The 23720-nt window shown below is 45.1% G+C and overlaps 1 long non-coding RNA gene across 2 annotated transcripts in view; it reads left to right on the top strand.

Annotated features, from left to right (window-relative positions):
• Window positions 1-13683: 13683 nt before the first annotated feature.
• The window catches only part of LOC125458620 (uncharacterized), a 32161-nt gene continuing 22124 nt past the window's right edge, over window positions 13684-23720 (top strand). Inside the window, exon 1 of one of the 2 annotated variants that reach the window (XR_007248869.2) lies at window positions 13684-13765. This is a non-coding gene — a long non-coding RNA (uncharacterized LOC125458620). Of the gene's footprint in view, window positions 13766-22501; window positions 22581-23720 lie in introns of those variants that run through there. The other variant, XR_007248868.2, reaches the window with a different exon arrangement.

Genomic DNA, 23720 nt, shown 5'->3' with positions numbered 1-23720 from the left:
AGGCTTGTTTTGACACTGATTACCCAGAGACTCCTTTATTTGACTTATTTAATAAACCTCATTAAAACTATGGTCATCTCTTGAAAAACTAAGATTTAGAACTGAGATGAGGAAATATTTCATTAGGGAGAATGTGGAATCTCTGGAACGCATCATCTCAGATGTCTGTGGAGACTAAGTCATCGAGTGTTATTAAGATAAAAAAGATAGGTTTGTGATTAGTAAGGGGATGAAGCATTACTAGGAGAAACATATCAGCCATGTTGGTATGCAAAGCAGACTCAATGGGCCATATGGCCAAATTATGTTCCTATATCTATCGTCTTATGGTCTTATTATAGCAGTTGCATTATCCAAATCACAATTGCTGCTAAAGGACTGTCTTCAGCTTTCTGTCCACTTCAAATGTATTGTGTACACAGTTTCTTATAATAGTGACTTCTTAATGTTTTCCTTGTTGCAGCTACTTTCTCTCTACCCACAAGCGAGCCATATATTAGCTTTCTTCCTGTTAGTTCTGCTTCCAGGCTTTCGGGTCACTAAATCACATAGTCCATGAAAATTATAATTGTGCCCAGGGAGAAGACAATCAAATTTCTGTGAACGCCACTGCATTAACCTTTCATTTCAAGCTCCATGCTACCCTGAATTAATTATGAAGCGAATGAAGCTGAAAACAATAAACAATTTACAATTCATGGTCAATGTCCTGTGGTTTTCTGAGGGAGCATCATTACTCTAAGCATTGCTTAGATTCAAAAAGACCAAACATTACCTCCACCTCCTCAAATAATTTTCTTTAATGTCCTCTGGTTCTCAACCATTCTGACAAAGATTTTTTTTCCAGTAACACTGTCTACTCCATTATGACTTTGACCAACACTATCAAATTTCATCTTCATCTGTTACCTCATCATTAACAAGGTAATCTTGTATTTAAAACTGACAACCATTAGAGGCTAATACATGACAAATAGACTAGTCTTCCCCTCCCTTTGCTGTGGTATAATCAATTTAAATACATCTAATACATCTGTTGAATGTTAAAAAGAGCCAAATATTGGTGAGAAATGTGCTTTCACAAAAAATGTTGCAACAACTCAATGCATTTTCAAAGCTATTTGTTGCATTATCTACCAGAAAATGATTGCTGAAACATTTGATTCAGCAAAGCTGCTTTATTTCAAACAGTGATCTGCAAATGCACTGTTGGAAATGGTGGTTGAGGTAGGTTCAGAAGTGACATTCTGAAGAGAAAACTTGCAAGGCAATGAGGGAAGGACAGGGAGTCAAAGTAATTGGCTTGCTCTACAAAGGTACGAGTAAAGATATGACAAACTGAGTACCACTTTACTGTGCTTTCGCATTCTGCTGTCTCTGCAGAGACGAGCATCAACTTCTCCAGTCTGAGTAACTGAAGTTCTACGTCCCTGTAAACATTACCATCTATATTTTCTACACCTTTCCCATGCCTTCATAAACTCCAATTGTACAATGTCCAGAGCTTGACACAATTCTGAACCAGTCTAACATTAAAGTTCATCATACCCTCTTCTAGCTTTTTGGATTTTCAGTCAACATTTGTAAAACCTAAGGTTCAGGTTTTGTGAGCTGATTTCTCCACTGGAGTGTATTTTCAATGACTTATTTGCAATATCCCTGACAGCCCCTGCTCCCTCCTACTGTTTGGAACTGTGTATTTTATATTACACTGCCTTATTATTCCTAAGAAGAGTTATCACTTTACACTTCTCGGAATTAAATTTTGTTGCGACATGTCTGTTATATTCCACTAGTCTGCTATATTCTTTTAACATTATCACTAGCCCCCCTGAGTCACAATACTTCTAGATATTGTGTCATATGAGCTATGCGAACTTCATGCAGCTCAATGTATTTAAATGCTGAGTCAAATGGTGCACTGTGATTTTTGCAGTCTTTGAAGAAACATGTCAGCTTGGATTATTTCCACGTTTAATTGCAGATGCACAGTTGCCAGTTCTTTCCAATTTGCTTATAAATAATGACAAACACTGTTAGCCTTTCTCTTATTTTATAGCAAAAATGAACTCTTCATCAATTACCAAAAGAAAACAATGTAGTAAATATTTTAACTAGTACACATATCATTACATACCCTTGGCACCACAAGTTCATGCTGGGGTTTATGACTGATGTGAGCCGCCCTCCTGTTCGTCTTAATTTAATACCATCGTTTGTTTTGAATCCTTTCCGCCCCATTCACTTTTCTTGTTCCTCCCTCAGTATATCTGTGCCAGTTAAGACTACAGAAACACACTAACATATACAGAAAACAAAACAACTCTGATTTTTTTAAGAAACCAGCTTGCAAATTTGCTTGCACACTGTGCAATCCCTGCATCTCTGAAAGTCTGATTTCATTCACTTTAAATTTGGGAAGATTAGGCAATTTGGTTGAATTAAGTAGATAGATGATTTGCTCATGAAAAAGTTATTCTAAATAGGAACTTAATAACCTTGGAGTAATGTTTGGATTTGTCACCATTTGTCTAAAAAGAAATCTAACTGAATTGTATAATACACACTTTGTTTTAAGGAATAATTATTTTTAGAAGGAACACATTTCATAATGTGCTATCGCAATGCTTGGGAGAAGTGAAATGGAAGGTGAGATGATCTCTTGAAAAGAAATAATTTAGGTATAACTAAAGACATTTAAACTCTGAATACAAGCAATAAGCTATATGCATGCGGGAAAGGAGATGGTGGGTCATATTGAATGGTTCTCTGAACGGACTATTAATGTAATTTGTTGGATGTCTTGTCGCTGGCACTTCCAAACATAGTGACATTCCATACATTTCATTCAAGCAGTCTTTGGTGAAAGAGATCATTGCCCACCTTCTCTGCAATGCACCTTAATGCAGTGCTTTTTGTTGAGGCTCACCGGAGTAGCTCCATGCTGCAAGACTCTGTGCTTTGTGGGCTGTTCCCAGGAATTTGCATATAAGGAAACATCAACTGCAGCTGCAGGACCAGGTGTTCCCTGGTGTGTCTAAACTTGCTGGTTTTCCAGAACAAAAATTCAGTCTTATAGGCTTACACATTTCAAGGTAAATTTCTACTGCCAGGGATGCAGTATTTTTTTCCAATAACGATAAGATAGCTGGTTACTGTCATCAAACTGCTTTTAACCAAAAGGTAAAATGAAATATGCCTGAAGTGCTAATTTGCTACTCTATGCCTTAAACTCTAATTCTTTTAAAAGAAAACTGATACAAATACAAGCTAAAACACAAAGATATAAGCCAAGACACAGGTATTATGCGTGGGAAATGAAAATAACATCAGAAAAAGTGTTTCCCAGAACTTCATGGAAAGCTCGGGAAGAGATTACTGGGCCCCTTACTGAGATAGTTGTTTCATTCATAGCTATGGGTGAGGGGTCAGAAGACTGGAGATCGGCTAATGTTGTCATTATTTAAGAAAGGTTGCAAGGAAAAACTTGGAAACTGAAGACCAGTAAGCTTGATGTCAGTGGTGGGTAAGTTGTTGGAGGGGATTCTGAGGGACAGGATTTACATGTATTTGGAAAGGCAAGGACTGATTAAGCATAGTCAGTATGACTTTGTGTGTGGAAAATTGTATCTCCCTAACTTGATTGAGGTTTTTGAAGAGGTGACAAAGAAGATTGATGAAGACAGAGTGACATACATTGTCTATATGGACTGCAGCAAAGCTTTTGGGAAAGTTCCACATGGTAGACTGGTTAGTAAGGTTAGATCACATGGGAGCTAGCCAATTGGATATAAAATTGGCTCGAAGGTAGGAGACAAAGAATGGTGTTGGAGGGTTGTTTTTCAAACTAAAGCCTGTGACCAGTAGTGTGCCACAAGGAGCAATGCCGGATCCACTACTTTTAGTCATCTATATAAATGACTTCGAATTTAAAAAGTGCTTTGGTTAGTAAGTTTGCAGATAACACCAAAATAGGTGGTATAGTGGACAGTGAAGATTACCTCAGAGTATAAGGGAGCATTGATCAGCTGGGCCAATGGGCTGAGGAGTGGAAGATGGGGTTTAATTAGATAAATATGAGGTGTTGCATTTTGGTAAGGCAAACCAGCGCAGGACTTTTACAGATAATGGTAGACCCCTGAGGAGTGTTGCCAAACAATGAGACCTTGATGTGCAGATCATAGCTCCTTGAAAGTGGAGTCACAAGTAGACAGCATGGAAAAGAAGGTGTATGGCATGCTTGCCTTCATTGGAACATTGAGTATGGGACATTGGTAAGGCCAATTTTGTGTACAATTCTGATTGCCCTTCTGTAGAAACAATATTGTTAAACTTGAGAGGTACAGGAAGGATTTACAAGGACTTTTCCAGAACTGCAGGCTTTGAGCTATAGAGAGAGGCTGGCTAAGCGAGAGCTTTTTTTTAACCCTAGAGTATTTGCAACTGAAGGGTGACTTTATAGCAATTTATAAGTTCATGATGGGCATGAGTAGAGTAAGTAGACAAGATATTTTTCCTAGGGTGAGGGAGTGGAAAGCTGGAGGGCATAGGTTTAAGGTCAGAGGGGAAAGGTTTTAAAATGCCTGAGGGGCAACTTTTCATGCAAATCATGGTGTGTGTATGGATTGAGCTACCAAAGGAAGTGGTGGAGGTTAATACAGTCACAGTATTTAAAAGGCATCTGGATGGGCATATGAACACAAGGATTTAGAGGGATATGGGCCAATGGCTGGCTAAAGGGAGTAAGTGAGATTGGAATGTCTGGTCGGCGAGGATGAATTGGACCAAGGGGTCTTTTTCCAAGCTGTATGACTCTATGACTTTAAGCACTGCTCTGGCACCGGTCTCAGTCACAAATGTTCAAGGTAATAAAATGTGAGGCTGGATGAACACAGCAGGCCAAGCAGCATCTCAGGAGCACAAAAGCTGACGTTTCGGGCCTAGACCCTTCATCAGAGAGGGGGATGGGGAGAGGGAACTGGAATAAATAGGGAGAGAGGTGGAGGCGGACCGAAGATGGAGAGTAAAGAAGATAGGTGAGAGAGTATAGGTGGGGAGGTAGGGAGGGGATAGGTCAGTCCAGGGAAGACGGACAGGTCAAGGAGGTGGGATGAGGTTAGTAGGTAGATAGGGGTGCGGCTTGGGGTGGGAGGAAGGGATGGGTAAGAGGAAGAACCGGTTAGGGAGGCAGAGACAGGTTGGACTGGTTTTGGGATGCACTGGGTGGGGGGGAAGAGCTGGGCTGGTTGTGTGGTGCAGTGGGGGGAGGGGACGAACTGGGCTGGTTTAGGGATGCAGTAGGGGAAGGGGAGATTTTGAAACTGGTGAAGTCCACATTGATACCATATGGATGCAGGGTTCCCAGGCGGAATATGAGTTGCTGTTCCTGCAACCTTCGGGTGGCATCATTGTGGCAGTGCAGGAGGCCCATGATGGACATGTCATCTAGAGAATGGGAGGGGGAGTGGAAATTGTTTGCGACTGGGAGGTGCAGTTGTTTGTTGCGAACTGAGCGGAGGTGTTCTGCAAAGCGGTCCCCAAGCCTCCGCTTGGTTTCCCCAATGTAGAGGAAGCCGCACCGGGTACAGTGGATGCAGTATACCACATTGGCAGATGTGCAAGTGAACCTCTGCTTAATGTGGAATGTCATCTTGGGGCCTGGGATAGGGGTGAGGGAGGAGGTGTGGCGACAAGTGTAGCATTTCCTGCGGTTGCAGGGGAAGGTGCCGGGTGTGGTGGGGTTGGAGGGCAGTGTGGAGCGAACAAGGGAGTCACGGAGAGAGTGGTCACTCCGGAAAGCAGACAGGGGTGGGGATGGAAAAATGTCTTGGGTGGTGGGGTCGGATTGTAAATGGCGGAAGTGTCGGAGGATGATGCGTTGTATCCGGAGGTTGGTAGGGTGGTGTGTGAGAACGAGGGGGATCCTCTTAGGGCGGTTGTGGCGGGGGCGGGGTGTGAGGGATGTGTTGCGGGAAATACGGGAGACGCGGTCAAGGGCGTTCTCGATCACTGTGGGGGGAAAGTTGCGGTCCTTAAAGAACTTGGACATCTGGGATATGCGGGAGTGGAATGTCTTATCGTGGGAGCAGATACGGCGGAGGCGGAGGAATTGGGAATAGGGGATGGAGTGCCTTGAAGCCATCTGCGTGAAATACGGGAGACGCGGTCAAGGGACGTCCAGTCCCTGTACACCTGCATTCCGCATGGAGATGGCCTCAAGGCACTCTGCTTCTTCCTGTCCCGTAGGCCCGACCAGTCCCCCTCCACCGACACTCTCATCCGCCTAGCTGAACTCGTCCTCACACTCAACAACTTCTCTTTTGACTCCTCCCACTTCCTACAGACTAAGGGGGTGGCCATGGGCACCCGCATGGGCCCCAGCTATGCCTGCGTCTTTGTAGGTTACGTGGAACAGTCCCTCTTCCGCACCTACACAGGCCCCAAACCCGACCTCTTCCTCCGGTACATTGATGACTGTATCGGCGCCGCCTCTTGCTCCCCAGAGGAGCTCGAACAGTTCATCCACTTCACCAACACCTTCCACCCCAACCTTCAGTTCACCTGGGCCCTCTCCAGCACATCCCTCACCTTCCTGGACCTCTCAGTCTCCATCTCAGGCAACCAGCTTGTAACTGATGTCCATTTCAAGCCCACCGACTCCCACAGCTACCTAGAACACACCTCCTCCCACCCACCCTCCTGCAAAAATTCCATCCCCTATTCCCAATTCCTCCGCCTCCGCCGCATCTGCTCCCACGATAAGACATTCCACTCCCGCACATCCCAGATGTCCAAGTTCTTTAAGGACCGCAACTTTCCCCCCACAGTGATTGAGAACGCCCTTGACCGCGTCTCCCGTATCTCCCGCAACACATCCCTCACACCCCGCCCCCGCCACAACCGCCCTACGAGGATCCCCCTCGTTCTCACACACCACCCTACCAACCTCCGGATACAACGCATCATCCTCCGACACTTCCGCCATCTACAATCCGACCCCACCACCCAAGACATTTTTCCATCCCCACCCCTGTCTGCTTTCCGGAGAGACCACTCTCTCCGTGACTCCCTTGTTCGCTCCACACTGCCCTCCAACCCCACCACACCCGGCACCTTCCCCTGCAACCGCAGGAAATGCTACACTTGTCGCCACACCTCCTCCCTCACCCCTATCCCAGGCCCCAAGATGACATTCCACATTAAGCAGAGGTTCACTTGCACATCTGCCAATGTGGTATACTGCATCCACTGTACCCGGTGCGGCTTCCTCTACATTGGGGAAACCAAGCGGAGGATTGGGGACCGCTTTGCAGAACACCTCCGCTCAGTTCGCAACAAACAACTGCACCTCCCAGTCGCAAACCATTTCCACTCCCCCTCCCATTCTCTAGATGACATGTCCATCATGGGCCTCCTGCAGTGCCACAATGATGCCACCCGAAGGTTGCAGGAACCGCAACTCATATTCCGCCTGGGAACCCTGCAGCCTAATGGTATCAATGTGGACTTCACCAGTTTCAAAATCTCCCCTTCCCCTACTGCACCCCTTAACCAGCCCAGTTCGTCCCCTCCCCCCACTGCACCACACAACCAGCCCAGCTCTTCCCCCCCACCCAGTGCATCCCAAAACCTGTCCAACCTGTCTCTGCCTCCCTAACCGGTTCTTCCTCTCACCCATCCCTTCCTCCCACCCCAAGCCGCACCCCTATCTACCTACTAACCTCATCCCACCTCCTTGACCTGTCCGTCTTCCCTGGACTGACCTATCCCCTCCCTACCTCCCCACCTATACTCTCTCCACCTATCTTCTTTACTCTCCATCTTCGGTCCGCCTCCCCCTCTCTCCCTATTTATTCCATTCCCTCTCCCCATCCCCCTCTCTGATGAAGGGTCTAGGCCCGAAACGTCAGCTTTTGTGCTCCTGAGATGCTGCTTGGCCTGCTGTGTTCATCCAGCCTCACATTTTATTATCTTGGAATTCTCCAGCATCTGCAGTTCCCATTATCTCTGATACTATTTCAGAGAGGGCAGTTTTTTTAGAAAAATAGTGAGTGAGAATAGCTACTAGGGTTTTATGGTACGTTTCCACACAAGATGGTGAGAAATAGATTTCAGTGAATAGATTTCAGCCTAAAAGCTTCTTTTTATTCACCACACACGCCGAGTCTTTGTTCACCTGCCTATCAACCAATCAAGTATAAATATGCAGAGCCTCCTCAGCCCATAAGAACTGCTCCTGTTTTAAAAAAATTCCAGATATTGACTTTTATGTCAAAACTGACCTGAACCCACAGAAGCAGTGCCATTTCATTTCGCCTTCTCCCTCACTGTTGGAATAAGACATTATAAATACAACTCAAAATGTGTTCTAGCAACTTATTTTCAAAACTGTAAATTACTTCTTCAGTTTAAAACAGTTTCTCCCTTTTCTAAGTTAACAATCCAAAAATTTTTAAAAATGTAATTTTTACATTCCTCCATCTTTAGAAGAGATGAGATGCCATTTCAAAAGACATGTTTCATTACAAGGCATATACCATATAGACAGCAAAACATGAGATTTACATCTGTTCTTCCTTATTCACGCCTTTTGCAAGCCTTTTGCAATTTTATATCATCTATCTCTTAAATTCCTACTTTATTTTATAATTGTTGCATTCTGGAGAAAGCATATCTGTCACATTATTTTTAACAGCAATGTGAACAATTTTTATCTGGAAAATTTGAATCAATAAACTCCATTTGAACTGTCCTGCATTTCAAGATGTAAACTTTTCACTGAATGTTAGCAGATTACAGCCAGTATAATCTTTCATTGCAACTCTTTTGAACATAGACCTGAAAATGTTGAAAAACAAATAAAAATCTCAAAGTTTCCTTTGCTACTACAGAGTACTTCCCTGATATTATTTTATTTCTTGGGCAGGTATCTCATTGTCTTCTAAATTTCTGACTCATCATCTTTCAATGAGACTGCAGCTACTCCCAAGTAATGAGCTTCAATTGCCATTTTTAACGAGTTTGATAATATCAGGAACAGCCAACACAGCTTCATTTATTAAAATTATCTTCAGCTTTTTAAAGGCCGATTGTCATTCTGCTGACTATGTCACATTTGTCTGTTTTTGTATCTACGTTTATCCTGCTGTAGTCTAGTTGATCCATCCAGTTTATGAACTAACACTACCAGTGAACTTCCACTGTTTTGGCTGGGTTCAGTTACACAGTCTCTAACTGTGTCAGGGAGAAGTATTTTCTAGGTACAATAAAGACCACCTGGTTTCCCATTAGGGGCATATAGATGAAGAAATTGACAAATCTGAATCAATTGATTAGAAGAGACAGACAGTGGTGTTGACATGTTTCACATGGTTAATCTTATCAAAACAATGTCATCCAACAGTCCCAAGTGTTTGTAGAAGTTGAGATTATCTGTTTCAGAAAAATGGTAACTGTCCGTTATTGGTTAAGGTTGACAGAAGCAAATACCAGTATACTACGCTTACAATTCAGACCACAAGACCAGAAGACATAGGAGCAAAAATTAGGCCTTTCAGCCCATTGTGTCTGCTACGCCATTCAGTCATGGCTGATAAGTTTCTCAACCCCATTCTCCCACTTTCTCCTTGTAATCCTTGATATGACCATAAGACATAGGAGCAGAAATTAGACAATTTGTGGCTAGCAGTCTGCAGACTTGGTCAGTACAGGAATTGAACCCATGACCTTGACAGTATTAGCACCACACCCTAACCATCTGAGCTAGCTAACCCATATGAAACTGAAGATGAGTGACTAGGCCTCATCCAGGATGAGACTTCTGAGCTCCTGAGACTTGTATACACAGCCATGTGGATCTATGATTAAACATATGGAATGTAAAAGTTTCAGTGTATATGTTTCCACCAGTTCCATGTGCAGGATCAACATGATGTCACAGTCTGTTTACCATTTCTCAAATTAATATCTTTGCCTTTGGCCTTAGCTGTAATCTTTAATTTACCACATGTAGCAAAATTTGGCTCCTTGCCCCCATTGTTTACTTTATAATGTGTTCTATTTTCCATGTTATACAGCTGGCAAGAACACTTGGGCACCACGGCTCAGAAGGATACCAATCCGTTGTTATAGATCCATCTTTCCTTCTAACCTATTTTCACCCCCTCATGGTCCCCATTAGCGGCTTTTCTTTCTTTTTGGCTCACCATTATCCATTCGTTGTTTTGCCAACTGCTGTCCTCTCTCTCTGGTCTCCATCCACCACCTGGAGGTTAGTCCTTTACTTCCCCTCCCACTACCTTCCTACACCTGTCCTCAGAATATAAATCATCGATCTCTCACCACAGTTAGTTCTGAAAAACAGCCACTGGACCTGAGGCATTGATTCTGGTTCATTTCCACCAATGTTACCAGACCTGCTGAGTTTCTCAAGCAATTTATGTTTTCGAACCTAGAGCTTATGATTTTTCAGATTCTTCATCAACTTTGTGCCTTGACACCCATACTGACTATGCAGAGCATCTTTGCTTTTTTCACTGATGCTGCATCAAACACAAAGGCTGGATCATCCCATTCCCATTCAAATTCCTCCCTGACCCTGAGCAGATGTCCCAAACTTTGGCACTGGGCTGACAACCAGCTGTCTAGATTCCCACTCTCTGCTGCAGAGGAAGGTGTCAATCCCTCTGATTGTGCTGCCAATATATTACTTTCTGCTTCCCCCCTACCATCCACTCCAAATTCCTAACCATTTCCTAATAAACTCAACAACATCCATTGTCATCCAGCCAAGCAAAAGAACCTCTGATTTTTTGGCTAATGGTAGAGGCTGAGACTCCAGTGCGCTCCAACATCTTTTGCTGCATGGCCTTATGCTCACATCTAAGAGTTTGGGTTCAAGGCAAACTGGTCAAGAATAAGGTCAGGTAAATGTCTTAAGGCTTAGTCTTCCTTTATTTATTGAACTTTAATGCTAAATACAATTATTCACAATAATCTAGAAATACCAGGCTCTAATCATACTGTCATATTGTTGGAAGGCAATTATCTAAAGTTCTGTCTTCAAACTAATCACCTCCTGCTGTTGATGTTCATTGGGGACCAGCTCCATGACCTTATCACAAAGATACATCTAGCTCCTACAGCTCTTACACACTGCCCTCTGGGGTATCTTGTCTAGTTCACCCACAATCACAATATCCTGTCTTTGAACAGTCACCATATCAGATAACCCAATCCTAGGAAACATGACTACTTCCAGGTATTTTGATGTGTCGATGTTAGTTGTTCAGCCTTCAGCTCATCAAACTGGAGCCAAAGCCGTTTCAACTTCAACCACAAGAAATGGCTGCCCTGGACAAATCTAGCATCTAGGAGCGCCTACCTGCACATTTCACATCTTGCCTTCCTTAATGTGTTCCAAGTAACTACTTAATTATTTTATTCAGAGAGAGAAAGACAGTTGGACAGCCAAAGGAGTTGCGAACGATCAGGCTGGGAGGGTGAATAGTGGTCTCCTGTACCTTGGGGTAACGAAGCATAGACTTGGCAACTGCTATGTACAACGTCTACGTTCTGCTCGCAAAAAAGATCCTGAGCTACCTTTTGTTTGCCACTTCAATGCACCACCTTGCTCTCTGGCCAACATCTCTGTCTCCGGCTTGCTACAGTGTTCCAGAGAAGCCCAGCCCAAGCTGGAGGAACAACACCTCATTTTCTGCTTGGGGGCCCAACAGCACTCCAGACTCAATATTGAGTTCAATAATTTTAGGGCCTAAACTGTCCCATGTCCAAGCAACCCACCCTACACACCAGGCCTTGTTACCACATTGCCTGCCACTACATACCCCCTGTTGTTAGTCACTAACGGTCCCCATTAACAACTATTCACCCTCCCAGCCTGATCGTTAGCAACTCCTTTGGCTGTCCAGTGATAATGGGAACTGCAGATGCTGGAGAATCCAAGATAATAAAATGTGAGGCTGGATGAACACAGCAGGCCCAGCAGCATCTCAGGAGCACAAAAGCTGATGTTTCGGGCCTAGACCCTTCATCAGAGAGGGGGATGGGGTGAGGGTTCTGGAATAAATGGGGAGAGAGGGGGAGACGGACCGAAGGTGGCGAGAAAAAGAAGATAGGTGGAGAGGAGAGTATAGGTGGGGAGGTAGGGAGGGGATAGGGCAGTCCAGGGAAGATGGACAGGTCAAGGAGGTGGGATGAGGATAGTAGGTAGGAGATGGAGGTGCAGCTTGGGGCGGGAGGAAGGGATGGGTGAGAGGAAGAACAGGTTAGGGAGGCAGAGGGCTGTCCAACTGTCTTTCTCTCCCTTAGGGCTCTATCCTATCGTGCATTCCCTACCCGACCCACCTCCCTACTTTCTGCATATAAACTGACGTTTTCCCAGCCACCATCAGTTCTGAGGAAGTATCACCGGATCTGAAATGTTAACTCTGTTTTGTCCTCCACAGATGCTGCTAGACCTGCTGAGCTTTTCCAGCAACTTTGTTTTTGTTCCTGATTTACAGCATCTGCAGTTCTTTTGGTTTTTACTACCTATCTGACCAACTTACTGAGGAATCAATTTGATTATATAACCAGAACAACTCTTGCAGAGGAGGTCTTGTCAAAATCCTGCTTAAGTTGGAGACTTCAGAATTCAAACTGTTGATTCCAATTATATTAAATTAAACAGCGAACTGCAAATGCTGGAGATCTGAAACAAAAGCAGGGATTGCTGGTGAAACGCAACAGCTCTGGCAGCATCTGTGGGAGGGAAGCATAGATACTGCTAGATCTGCTGCTTTTCACCAACAATTTCTGTTGTTGATTTCAGTTAAATGCTGACTACAAACTGTAATTATAATTAAATTTCGACATAAAAATTCAACTTTCTTACCCATTAACTGCTGGAATTCAGTCAAAGGTCAAACTGAGTTTGCTGCCTATATTTAAGTATTCCCAACATCCAATAGTCAAACTCCCTCACTGAGGTACCGACCTAATCTGTGGTCTGGAGTTTCAATTCAATTGATTGGGCTTTAACAGAGCAATTCACTTGATACATTGACATAAGATAACTTCACACAAAAGATCATGAAGTTTTAATCTCAATTGTATTTAGCTTAAATTGAATTCCTGTGATCTTTCACATTTGATATTAAAATATTTATCTCAAAGTAAGCCCCGTTTATAAAACCATAGTGAATTAATCAGAATTTAGAGATTCTGCTAGCTACATTTCTGCATGCCTTTGAAGAGGCACTAAACCTTAAACTGGAATATTTTTGGGTGAATTGTCATTCATTGGTTGTCAACAGATTTTGTATGGTTTTTAAGGAATTCCTATATTTTGACAACTGTACCCCAAAATAACAAGAAAATAGTTTTATATGTTATTAAAAATGATTTTCAAACATTTTAATTTCTGTTCCCTTTGTTCATTTACCAAATAGCTTTCAGCCCAATACTAAGTGCACTATTGATTAGCTATCGGTCTCAGCCGGGAGTCCATGTTTGATGAGGCTGAGACTGCTTTACTCTAATTTAGACTTAAAAGGTAGACTGCATCTCCTAAGGTAACTCTGGCATTCAGTTTTTTCAAGTATTAATTGCAGAAATCTTCTTTTTGTAGCTTCCCTCAAAGAGACAGGTTACTTTAAGAAAGAGCAAACAGCCTCCGCTGTACTATGTACCATTGTCAGACAGGAGTTTCCAGCTGTATATAAAGCTCACCAGCAGTGATGAGAAGCAGAAAGCAGCGATGGAGGTAAATATGCTCACGAAACAATTATTCAGATGTCATGTGTGTATTAATTTTGTTTCTTATTCACTTTGATTTGGAAGAATGCAATCCAGCTACAAATAGTAAATTGTGATGCAAACAAATTTCTAGTCCTCTGAATTTACCAATTCAGGATCAAAGGAATTTTGCTTATTTCTTTTCAGAAACTTGGCTAGAATTATTTATTCAGTGATAATGGGAACTGCAGATGCTGGAGAATCCAAGATAATAAAATGTGAGGCTGGATGAACACAGCAGGCCAAGCAGCATCTCAGGAGCACAAAAGCTGACGTTTCGGGCCTAGACCCTTCATCAGAGAGGGGGATGGGGTGAGGGTTCTGGAATAAATAGGGACAGGGGGAGGCGGACCGAAGGTGGAGAGAAAAGAAGATAGGTGGAGAGGAGAGTTAAGGTGGGGAGGTAGGGAGGGGATAGGTCAGTCCAGGGAAGACGGACAGGTCAAGGAGGTGGGATGAGGTTAGTAGGTAGGAGATGGAGGTCGGCTTGGGGTGGGAGGAAGGGATGGGTGAGAGGAAGAACAGGTTAGGGAAGCAGAGACAGGTTGGACTGGTTTTGGGATGCAGTGGGTGGAGGGGAAGAGCTGGGCTGATTTTGGGATGCAGTGGGGGAAGGGGAGATTTTGAAGCTGGTGAAGTCCACATTGATACCATTGGGCTGCAGGGTTCCCAAGCAGAATATGAGTTGCTGTTCCTGCAACCTTCGGGTGGCATCATTGTGGTACTGCAGGAGGCCCATGATGGACATGTCATCTAAAGAATGGGAGGGGGGAGTGGAAATGGTTTGCGACTGGGAGGTGCACTTGTTTATTGCGAACCGAGTGGAGGTGTTCTGCAAAGCGGTCCCCAAGCCTCCGCTTGGTTTCCCCAATGTAGAGGAAGCCACACCGGGTACAATGGATACAGTATACCACATTGGCAGATGTACAGGTGAACATCTGCTTAATATGGAAAGTCATCTTGGGGCCTGGGATAGGGGTGAGGGAGGAGGTGTGAGGGTAAGTGTAGCTTGAAGAGTTAGAACATAGAACAGTTTTTCCGCCACCTTCGCCTCCATGCTTACTTCTTCAACCGGGAACCTAACCCTTCTTCCACTGACCCTTTCGTCCGCTTCCAACACAAGTCCTCCTCCTGGACACCACCCCGAGGCCTCCTACCTTCCCCCGACCTCTTCATCTCCAACTGCCGTTGAGACATTAACCGCCTCAACCTCTCCACCCCTCTCACCCACTCCAACTTCTCCCCTGCAGAACGGGCAGCCCTCCACTCCCTCCGCTCCAACCCCAACCTCACCATCAAACCCGCAGACAAGGGTGGCGCAATGGTAGTATGGCGCACTGACCTCTACATCGCCGAGGCCAAACGCCAACTCTCCGACACCACCTCCTACTGCCCCCTCGATCATGACCCCACCCCCGAGCACCAAACCATCATCTCCAACACCATTCATGACCTCATCACCTCAGGAGACCTCCCACCCACAGCCTCCAACCTCATTGTTCCCCAACCCCGCACAGCCCGTTTCTATCTCCTTCCCAAAATCCACAAACCTGCCTGCCCTGGTCGACCCATTGTCTCAGGCCTGTTCCTGCCCCACCGAACTCATCTCCACCTATCTGGACTCCATTTTCTCCCCTTTGGTTCAGGAACTCCCTACCTACATCCATGACACCACCCACGCCGTCCACCTCCTCCAGAACTTCTAATTCCCTGGCCCCCAACACCTCATTTTCACCATGGACGTCCAGTCCCTATACACGTGTATTCTGCATGCAGATGGCCTCAAGGCCCTCCACTTCTTCCTATCCCGCAGGCCCGACCAGTCCCCCTCCACCGACACCCTTATCCGCCTAGCCGAACTCGTCCTCACCCTCAACAACTTCTCTTTCCATTCCTCCCACTTCCTACAGACAAAGGGGGTGGCCATGGGCACCCGCATGGGCCCCAGCTATGCCGGCCTCTTTGTTGGTTACATGGAACAGTCCCTCTTCCGCACCTACACAGGCACCAAACCCCACCTCTTCCTCCGGTACATTGATGACTGTATTGGCGCCGCCTCTTGCTCCCCAGAGGAGCTCGAACAGTTCATCCACTTCACCAACACCTTCCACCCCAACCTTCAGTTCACCTGGGCCATCCAGCACATCCCTCACCTTTCTGGACCTCTCAGTCTCCATCTCAGGCAACCAGCTTGTAACTGATGTCCATTTCAAGCCCACCGACTCCCACAGCTACCTAGAACACACCTCCTCCCACCCACCCTCCTGCAAAAATTCCATCCCCTATTCCCAATTCCTCCGCCTCCGCCGCATCTGCTCCCACGATGAGGCATTCCACTCCCGCACATCCCAGATGTCCAAGTTCTTCAAGGACCGCAACTCTCCCCCCACAGTGGTCGAGAACGCCCTTGACCGCGTCTCCCGCATTTCCCGCAACACATCCCTCACACCCCGCCCCTGTCACAATCGCCCAAAGAGGATCCCCCTCGTTCTCACACACCACCCCACCAACCTCTGGATACTACGCATTTTCCTCCGACACTTCCGCCATCTACAATCCGACCCCACCACCCAAGACATTTTTCCATCCCCACCCTTTTCTGCTTTCCGGAGAGACCACTCTCTCCGTGACTCCCTTGTTCGCTCCACACTGCCCTCCAACCCCACCACACCCGGCACCTTCCCCTGCTACCACAGGAAATGCTACACTTGCCCTCACACCTCCTCCCTTACCCCTATCCCAAGCCCCAAGATGACTTTCCATATTAAGCAGAGGTTCACCTGCACATCTGCCAATGTGGTATATTGTATCCATTGTACCCGGTGTGGCTTCCTCTACATTGGGGAAACCAAGCGGAGGCTTGAAATGGACATCAGTTACAAGCTGGTTGCCTGAGATGGAGACTGAGAGGTCCAGGAAGGTGAGGGATGTGATGGAGATGGCCCAGGTGAACTGAAGGTTGGGGTGGAAGGTGTTGGTGAAGTGGATTAACTGTTCGAGCACCTCTGGGGAGCAAGAGGCGGCGCCAATACAGTCATCAATGTAACGGAGGAAGAGGTGTGGTTTGGGGCCTGTGTAGGTGCGGAAGAGAGACTGTTCCACGTAACCTACAAAGAGGCAGGCATAGCTGGGGCCCATGGGGGTGCCCATGGCCACCCCCTTTGTCTGTAGGAAGTGGGAGGAATGGAAAGAGAAGTTGTTGAGTGTGTGGACGAGTTCGGCTAGGCGGACGAGGGTGTCGGGGGAGGGGGACTGGTCGGGCCTGCGGGACAGGAAGAAGCGGAGGGCCTTGAGGCCATCTGCATGCGGAATACACTTGTATAGGGACTGGACGTCCATGGTGAAAATGAGGTGTTGGGGGCCAGGGAATTGGACGTTCTGGAGGAGGTGGACGGCGTGGGTGGTGTCACGGACGTCAGTAGGGAGTTCCTGAACCAAAAGGGAGAAAATGGAGTCCAGATAGGTGGAGATGAGTTCGGTGGGGCAGGAACAGGCTGAGACAATGGGTCGACCAGGGCAGGCAGGTTTGTGGATTTTGGGAAGGAGACAGAAACGGGCCGTGCGGGGTTGGGGAACAATGAGGTTGGAGGCTGTGGGTGGGAAGTCTCCTGAGGTGATGAGGTCATGAATAGTGTTGGAGATGATGGTTTGGTGCTCGGGAGTGGGGTCATGATCGAGGGGACAGTAGGAGGTAGTATCGGAGAGTTGGCGTTTGGCCTCGGCAATGTAGAGGTCAGTGCGCCATACTACCACTGCGCCACCCTTGTCTGCGGGTTTGATGGTGAGGTTGGGGTTGGAGCGGAGGGAGTGGAGGGCTGCCCGTTCTGCAGGGGAGAGGTTGGAGTGGGTGAGAGGGGTGGAGAGGTTGAGGCGGTTAATGTCTCAACGGCAGTTGGAGATGAAGAGGTCGGGGGAAGGTAGGAGGCCTCGGGGTGGTGTCCAGGAGGAGGACTTGTGTTGGAAGCGGGCGAAGGGGTCAGTGGAAGGAGGGTTAGGTTCACGGTTGAAGAAGTAAGCATGGAGGCGAAGGTGGCGGAAAAACTGTTCTATGTTCTAACTCTTCAAGCTACACTTGTCCCCACACCTCCTCCCTCACCCCTATCCCAGGCCCCAAGATGACTTTCCATATTAAGCAGATGTTCACCTGTACATCTGCCAATGTGGTATACTGTATCCATTGTACCCGGTGTGGCTTCCTCTACATTGGGGAAACCAAGCGGAAGCTTGGGGACCGCTTTGCAGAACACCTCCACTCGGTTCGCAATAAACAATTGCACCTCCCAGTCGCAAACCATTTCCACTCCCCCCTCCCATTCTTTAGATGACATGTCCATCATGGGCCTCCTGCAGTACCACAATGATGCCACCCGAAGGTTGCAGGAACAGCAACTCATATTCTGCTTGGGAACCCTGCAGCCCAATGGTATCAATGTGGACTTCACCAGCTTCAAAATCTCCCCTTCCCCCACTGCATCCCAAAATCAGCCCAGTTCGTCCCCTCCCCCCACTGCACCACACAACCAGCCCAGCTCTTCCCCTCCACCCACTGCATCCCAAAACCAGTCCAACCTGTCTCTGCTTCCCTAACCTGTTCTTCCTCTCACCCATCCCTTCCTCCCACCCCAAGCCGACCTCCATCTCCTACCTACTAACCTCATCCCACCTCCTTGACCTGTCCGTCTTCCCTGGACTGACCTATCCCCTCCCTACCTCCCCACCTATACTCTCCTTTCCACCTATCTTCTTTTCTCTCCACCTTCGGTCCACCTCCCCCCGTCCCTATTTATTCCAGAACCCTCACCCCATCCCCCTCTCTGATGAAGGGTCTAGGCCCGAAACATCAGCTTTTGTGCTCCTGAGATGCTGCTGGGCCTGCTGTGTTTATCCAGCCTCACAGTTTATTATCTAGAATTATTTATTGCTGAGCTTGCGTGCCTGACTTAATATTGCATATCAACAATCATTACCTGAGTGGAACAAAGAAGTTATACTCATATATTTAAACTTTCTAAGCTTACTGGATGAAGGCAAAGTTCACAGTGCAGCCACTCAGGTTAAACAACCATAATTTTGAAGCTGTATATTTTTAAAACTAGTTGATGTGGGCATTTCTATCAAGGCCGGCATTTGTTGCTCACTATTAATTGTCTTTGATCTGAGTAGCCATTTCGAGGACATTTAAGAGTCAATCATATTGTTGTGTATATGAAATCACATGTAAGCCATATTAGGTGAGAACAGCTGATATCTTTCCCTTAAGAACATTAATACTGATACAGCGCCAAAAGCACTACCTCTGTGATGGTGTTATGAGGATCGGTGAAGCGAGTAACTAACGATATTGTAGGACTCAAAGCTAAAAATCCTAAAAATTCTGGAAGAATTAATACTCACTGAGCTACAATCAACAATATGTTGTTTACTACAAGAGAGTGCCTACTTACACTAGAGAATGGATATCCTCATCCACACCAAAATGTGCAAGCCATAAGACCATAAGACCATAAGACATAGGAGTGCAAGTAAGGCCATTCGGCCCATCAAGTCCACTCTGCCACTTAAATCATGGCTGATGGGCATTTCAACACCACTTCCCTGCACTCTCCCCGTAGCCCTTGATTCCTTTTGAGATCAAGAATTTGTCGATCTCTGCCTTGAAGGCATCCAATGACCCGGCCTCCACTGCACTCTGCAGCAATGAATTACATAAGCCCACCACTCTCTGGCTGAAGAAATAGCTCCTCATTTCCATTCTAAATTTACCCCCTCTAATTTTAAGTCTGTGCCCACGGGTCCTAGTCTCCCCGCCTAACAGAAACAACTTCCTAGCATCCACCCCTTCTGAACCATACATTATCTTGTAAGTTTCTATTAGATCTACCTTCAACCTTCTAAACTCTAATGAGTACAATCCCAGGATCCTTAGCCGTTCATCATATGCTAAACCTACACTTCCAGGGATCATCCGTGTGAATCTCCGCTGGACACGCTCCAGGGCTAGTATGTCCTTCCTGAGGTGTGGGGCCCAGAATTGGACACAGTATTCTAAAAGGGGCCTAACTAGAGCCTTATAAAGCCTCAGAAGCACATCGCTGCTTTTATATTCCAACCCTCTTGAGATAAACAACAACTTTACATTTGCTTTCTTAATTACAGACTCTACCTGCAAGTTAACCTTTAGAGAATCCTGGACCAACACTCCCAGATCCCTTTGCACTTCTGATTTGTGAATTTTCTCACTGTTTAGAAAATAGTCCATGCCTGTATTCTTTTTTCCAAAGTGCAAAACCTCACATTTACTCACATTGAATTTCATCAGCCATTTCCTGGACCACTCTCCTAAACTGTCTAAATCTTTCTGCAGCCTCCCCACCTCCTTAGTACTACCTGCCTGTCCACCTATCTTCGTATCATCGGCAAAGTTCGCCAGAGTGCCCCCAGTCCCTTCATCCAGATCATTAATATATAAGGTGAACAGCTGTGGCCCCAACACTGAACCCTGCCGGACACCACTCATCACCGGTTGCCACTCCAAAAAAGAGCCTTTTATCCCAACTCTTTGCCTTCTGTCAGACAGCCAATCCTCAATCCAAGCCGGTAACTCACCTCGAACACTGTGGGCCCTCACCTTGCTCAGCAGCCCCCCATGAGGCACTGTATCAAAGGCCTTTTGGAAGTCTAGATAGATAACATCTACTGGGTTTCCCTGGTCTAACATACTTGTTACCTCTTCAAAGAAGTCTAACAGGTTTATCAGACACGACCTCCCCTTACTAAAACCATGCTGACTTGTTTTAATCTGACCCTGCACTTCCAGGAATTTAGAAATCTCATCCTTGACAATGGATTCTAGAATTTTACCAACTACCGAGGTTAGGCTAATCGGCCTATAATTTTCCATCTTTTGCCTTGATCCTTTCTTAAACAAGGGAGTTACAACAGCAATTTTCGAATCATCTGGGACTTCCCCTGACTCCAGTGACTTTGAAAGATCACGACCAAAGCCTCCGCTATTTCCTCAGCTACCTCCCTCAGAACTCTAGGATGTAGCCCATCGGGGCCAGGAGATTTATCAATTTTTAGACCCTATAGCTTTTCTATTACTTTCTCTTTTGTAATGCCTACCGTACTCAACTCTGCCCCCTGGCTCTCCCTAATTGTTGGCATACTGCTCATGTCTTCCACTGTGAAGACTGACGCAAAGTACTTATTAAGTTCTTCAGCTATTTCCTTATCTCCCATCACTAACATTCCAGCATCAATTTGGAGCGGCCCAATATCTACTTTTGCCTCTCGTTTGTTTCTTATGTATTGAAAGAAGCTTTTACTGTCATTTCTAATATTACTAGCTAGCCTACCTTCATATTTGATCTTCTCCTTCCTTATTGCTCTCTTTGTTATCCTCTGTTTGTTTTTGTAGCCTTCCCAATCTTCTGATTTCCCAGTGCTCTTGGCCACTTTATAGGCTGTCTCTTTTTCTTTGATATATTTCCTGACTTCCTTTGTCAGCCATGGCTAACTAATCCCACCCCGGATAATCTTTCTTTTCTTTGGGATGAACCTCTGTACTGTGTCCTCAATTACACCCAGAAACTCCTGCCATTGTTGCTCTACTGTCTTCCCCGTTAGGCTCTGCTTCCAGTCGATTTTCGTCAATTCCTCTCTCATGTCCCTGTAATTACCTTTATTTAACTGTAACAGTTAAACATTCTGTAGCTTACTATATTTATATTTCTAGTGTTATTGTATTATTCTGAAAGCAGAAGAAAGGTTGCAAGACAGTAGCCATTTTGCAAGGCTAAAAGCCCTGGAAAAACATATATTTATGGTAGCACATCCAATTTGGTGTTTAGCCTCGCCACACAACAATGTTGGGATTAGTAAATCTTCATCTTGTCAAAAGTTTAACCTAGGTATTGGTTAGCTCAGGTGGCTGGACAGCTGGTTTGTGGTGCAGAATGATACCATTGGAACGATTTCAACTTATACACCGACTGAGGTTACCGTGAAGATTCCACCTTCTCAATCCTGTCCCTTGTCTGAGATCTGGTGACACTTAGTTTAAACACCATGACGTTGTCTACCTCTAATAAGGGAGCAGCCCAGTGTCCCTCTGGAACTATGATGACTTTAACTAAACCATCGCTACCACACAGAAACTTCACTTTCATATCCAATAATAATATACTCATCAATTCAAAACAAGAATAATTTGTATTCAGCTCGACAAAACATCACAAGATGCTTAATGAGAAATAATATCACTGTTTGTCTGCCTTGTCATTATGACAAATGATATGCTTTATCACATCCACAGAACAGAAATTACCAAAATAATTTGGAATGAAAACAGTGTGTTTTTAACAATAAATCCCACGAAACTAGCAAAAGGGGGAATTGAGAAAAGCTGAGGGAAGAAAGAAAAGCAAGTTGCCAAACAGGTTTGTAAGCCTTTCACATTTATTGGCTCAGTTAATGTTAGCAAAAAAAACTAGTGTTAAAAATATACTGCTTCAAAATTACGGTTGTTTAACCTGAGTGGCTGCACTGTGAACTTTGCCTTCATCCAGTAAGCTACATTTGTGTGCTGACTGTCACGCTCACTTGATTGAACTGGAGAGTTAGTCCTGCAGGCATTCAAGGATTCTGCACTGTAAAGAGAAAGTTCGATCCATATGTGATATGAATACTAAACAAAGGTGCAGGCCGTCTACACTAAGTACAAAGGCACTCATGCAATTGCGACTAGGGAAAATCACTCAATCAGCTCGGCATCTTGAAAGGTACAGGAGGTTTCATTGTTTGCTCACTGTTTGTGTACATATTTGCATAAATATTTTGCACTCTGTAGCTTACTATATTTATATTTCCAGTGTTATTGTATTATTTTAAAAGCAGAAGAAAGGTTGCAAAACAGTGGCATTTTGCAAAGCATTTGGAAAACTTGGGACTAGATTTTATCCCAGTCAATGGAGATTGACTTACTACTGTATGAGCCATTAGCAACTTTCGGGGACTAATCATTAGCTGGAAATGTTAGATCAGCTCATCATACACATCATCATCATTAGCTGAACCAGGACTTTCTGCATTGCTAGTACAGGATTCAGTAAGTCCTTCACTCTCAGAGGGAAATCTGCCTACCCCCAGAAATGATCCATTATTGCACCAGGGAATAGATCGCTAGGATTCAACTCACTCCCCACTCCCTGGCATCTGACCTTGTTCAGAACTTGTGTAGTTCTACTGAATTCACATCAAGTTTAAATTCAAACACATCTTTTTAATAACAAGCTAATAAATTTCCAAACTGTTGCATAGTCATTTTCATGCAAAATATATTGATTTGTGATTGTGCATAAGAAGAAACAAACAGTGCATCTTCTGAAACTGTTTAAACAAGTCAATAAGGTTCAACATACAAATCAGACTAGACTCCAGCATCAACATTTCTTACCATCTCTGAGTGATTTATATAGTCAAATTGTGAGGAATTGCACTTAAAGGTTATGATAACATCAGATATTATATTTCCTTCATTCACTGTACTTCAGTCTATTTTTGAATGACTTTCTGATGCAAAACTAGGAGTCAAGCTATTAGTCTCTAAATCAGGTTTGCAAGATGATAAGGTCATGTTTTTAGACTGTCCTTTTACATGAAGTGTAGCTGTGGTCACATAACCTGTTATAAATTACTGCCAACAAGGCTTGGTGAGAGATTTCATTGAGTTCTATTAAATTATAACGGCCTAGGTAGATACTTTCTAATTATTCTGTTCAGAGGTGTTATTGCACATCTCTGGAGCATGTAGGGCTTGAACCTCGGCCTCTGTCTCAGATACAATGATCTCACCACATGAGTCTCCAAATTGAGGGCTTAGATAGAGTTGACTGGGAGGACCTATTTCCGTTATCAGTGAA

Source organism: Stegostoma tigrinum, chromosome 15, assembly GCF_030684315.1.
Source record: "Stegostoma tigrinum isolate sSteTig4 chromosome 15, sSteTig4.hap1, whole genome shotgun sequence".
Classification (NCBI taxonomy): Eukaryota; Metazoa; Chordata; class Chondrichthyes; order Orectolobiformes; family Stegostomatidae; genus Stegostoma; species Stegostoma tigrinum.
The sequence above is the reverse complement of the archived record's forward strand: the minus strand, read 5'-3'. Positions and strand labels throughout refer to the sequence as shown.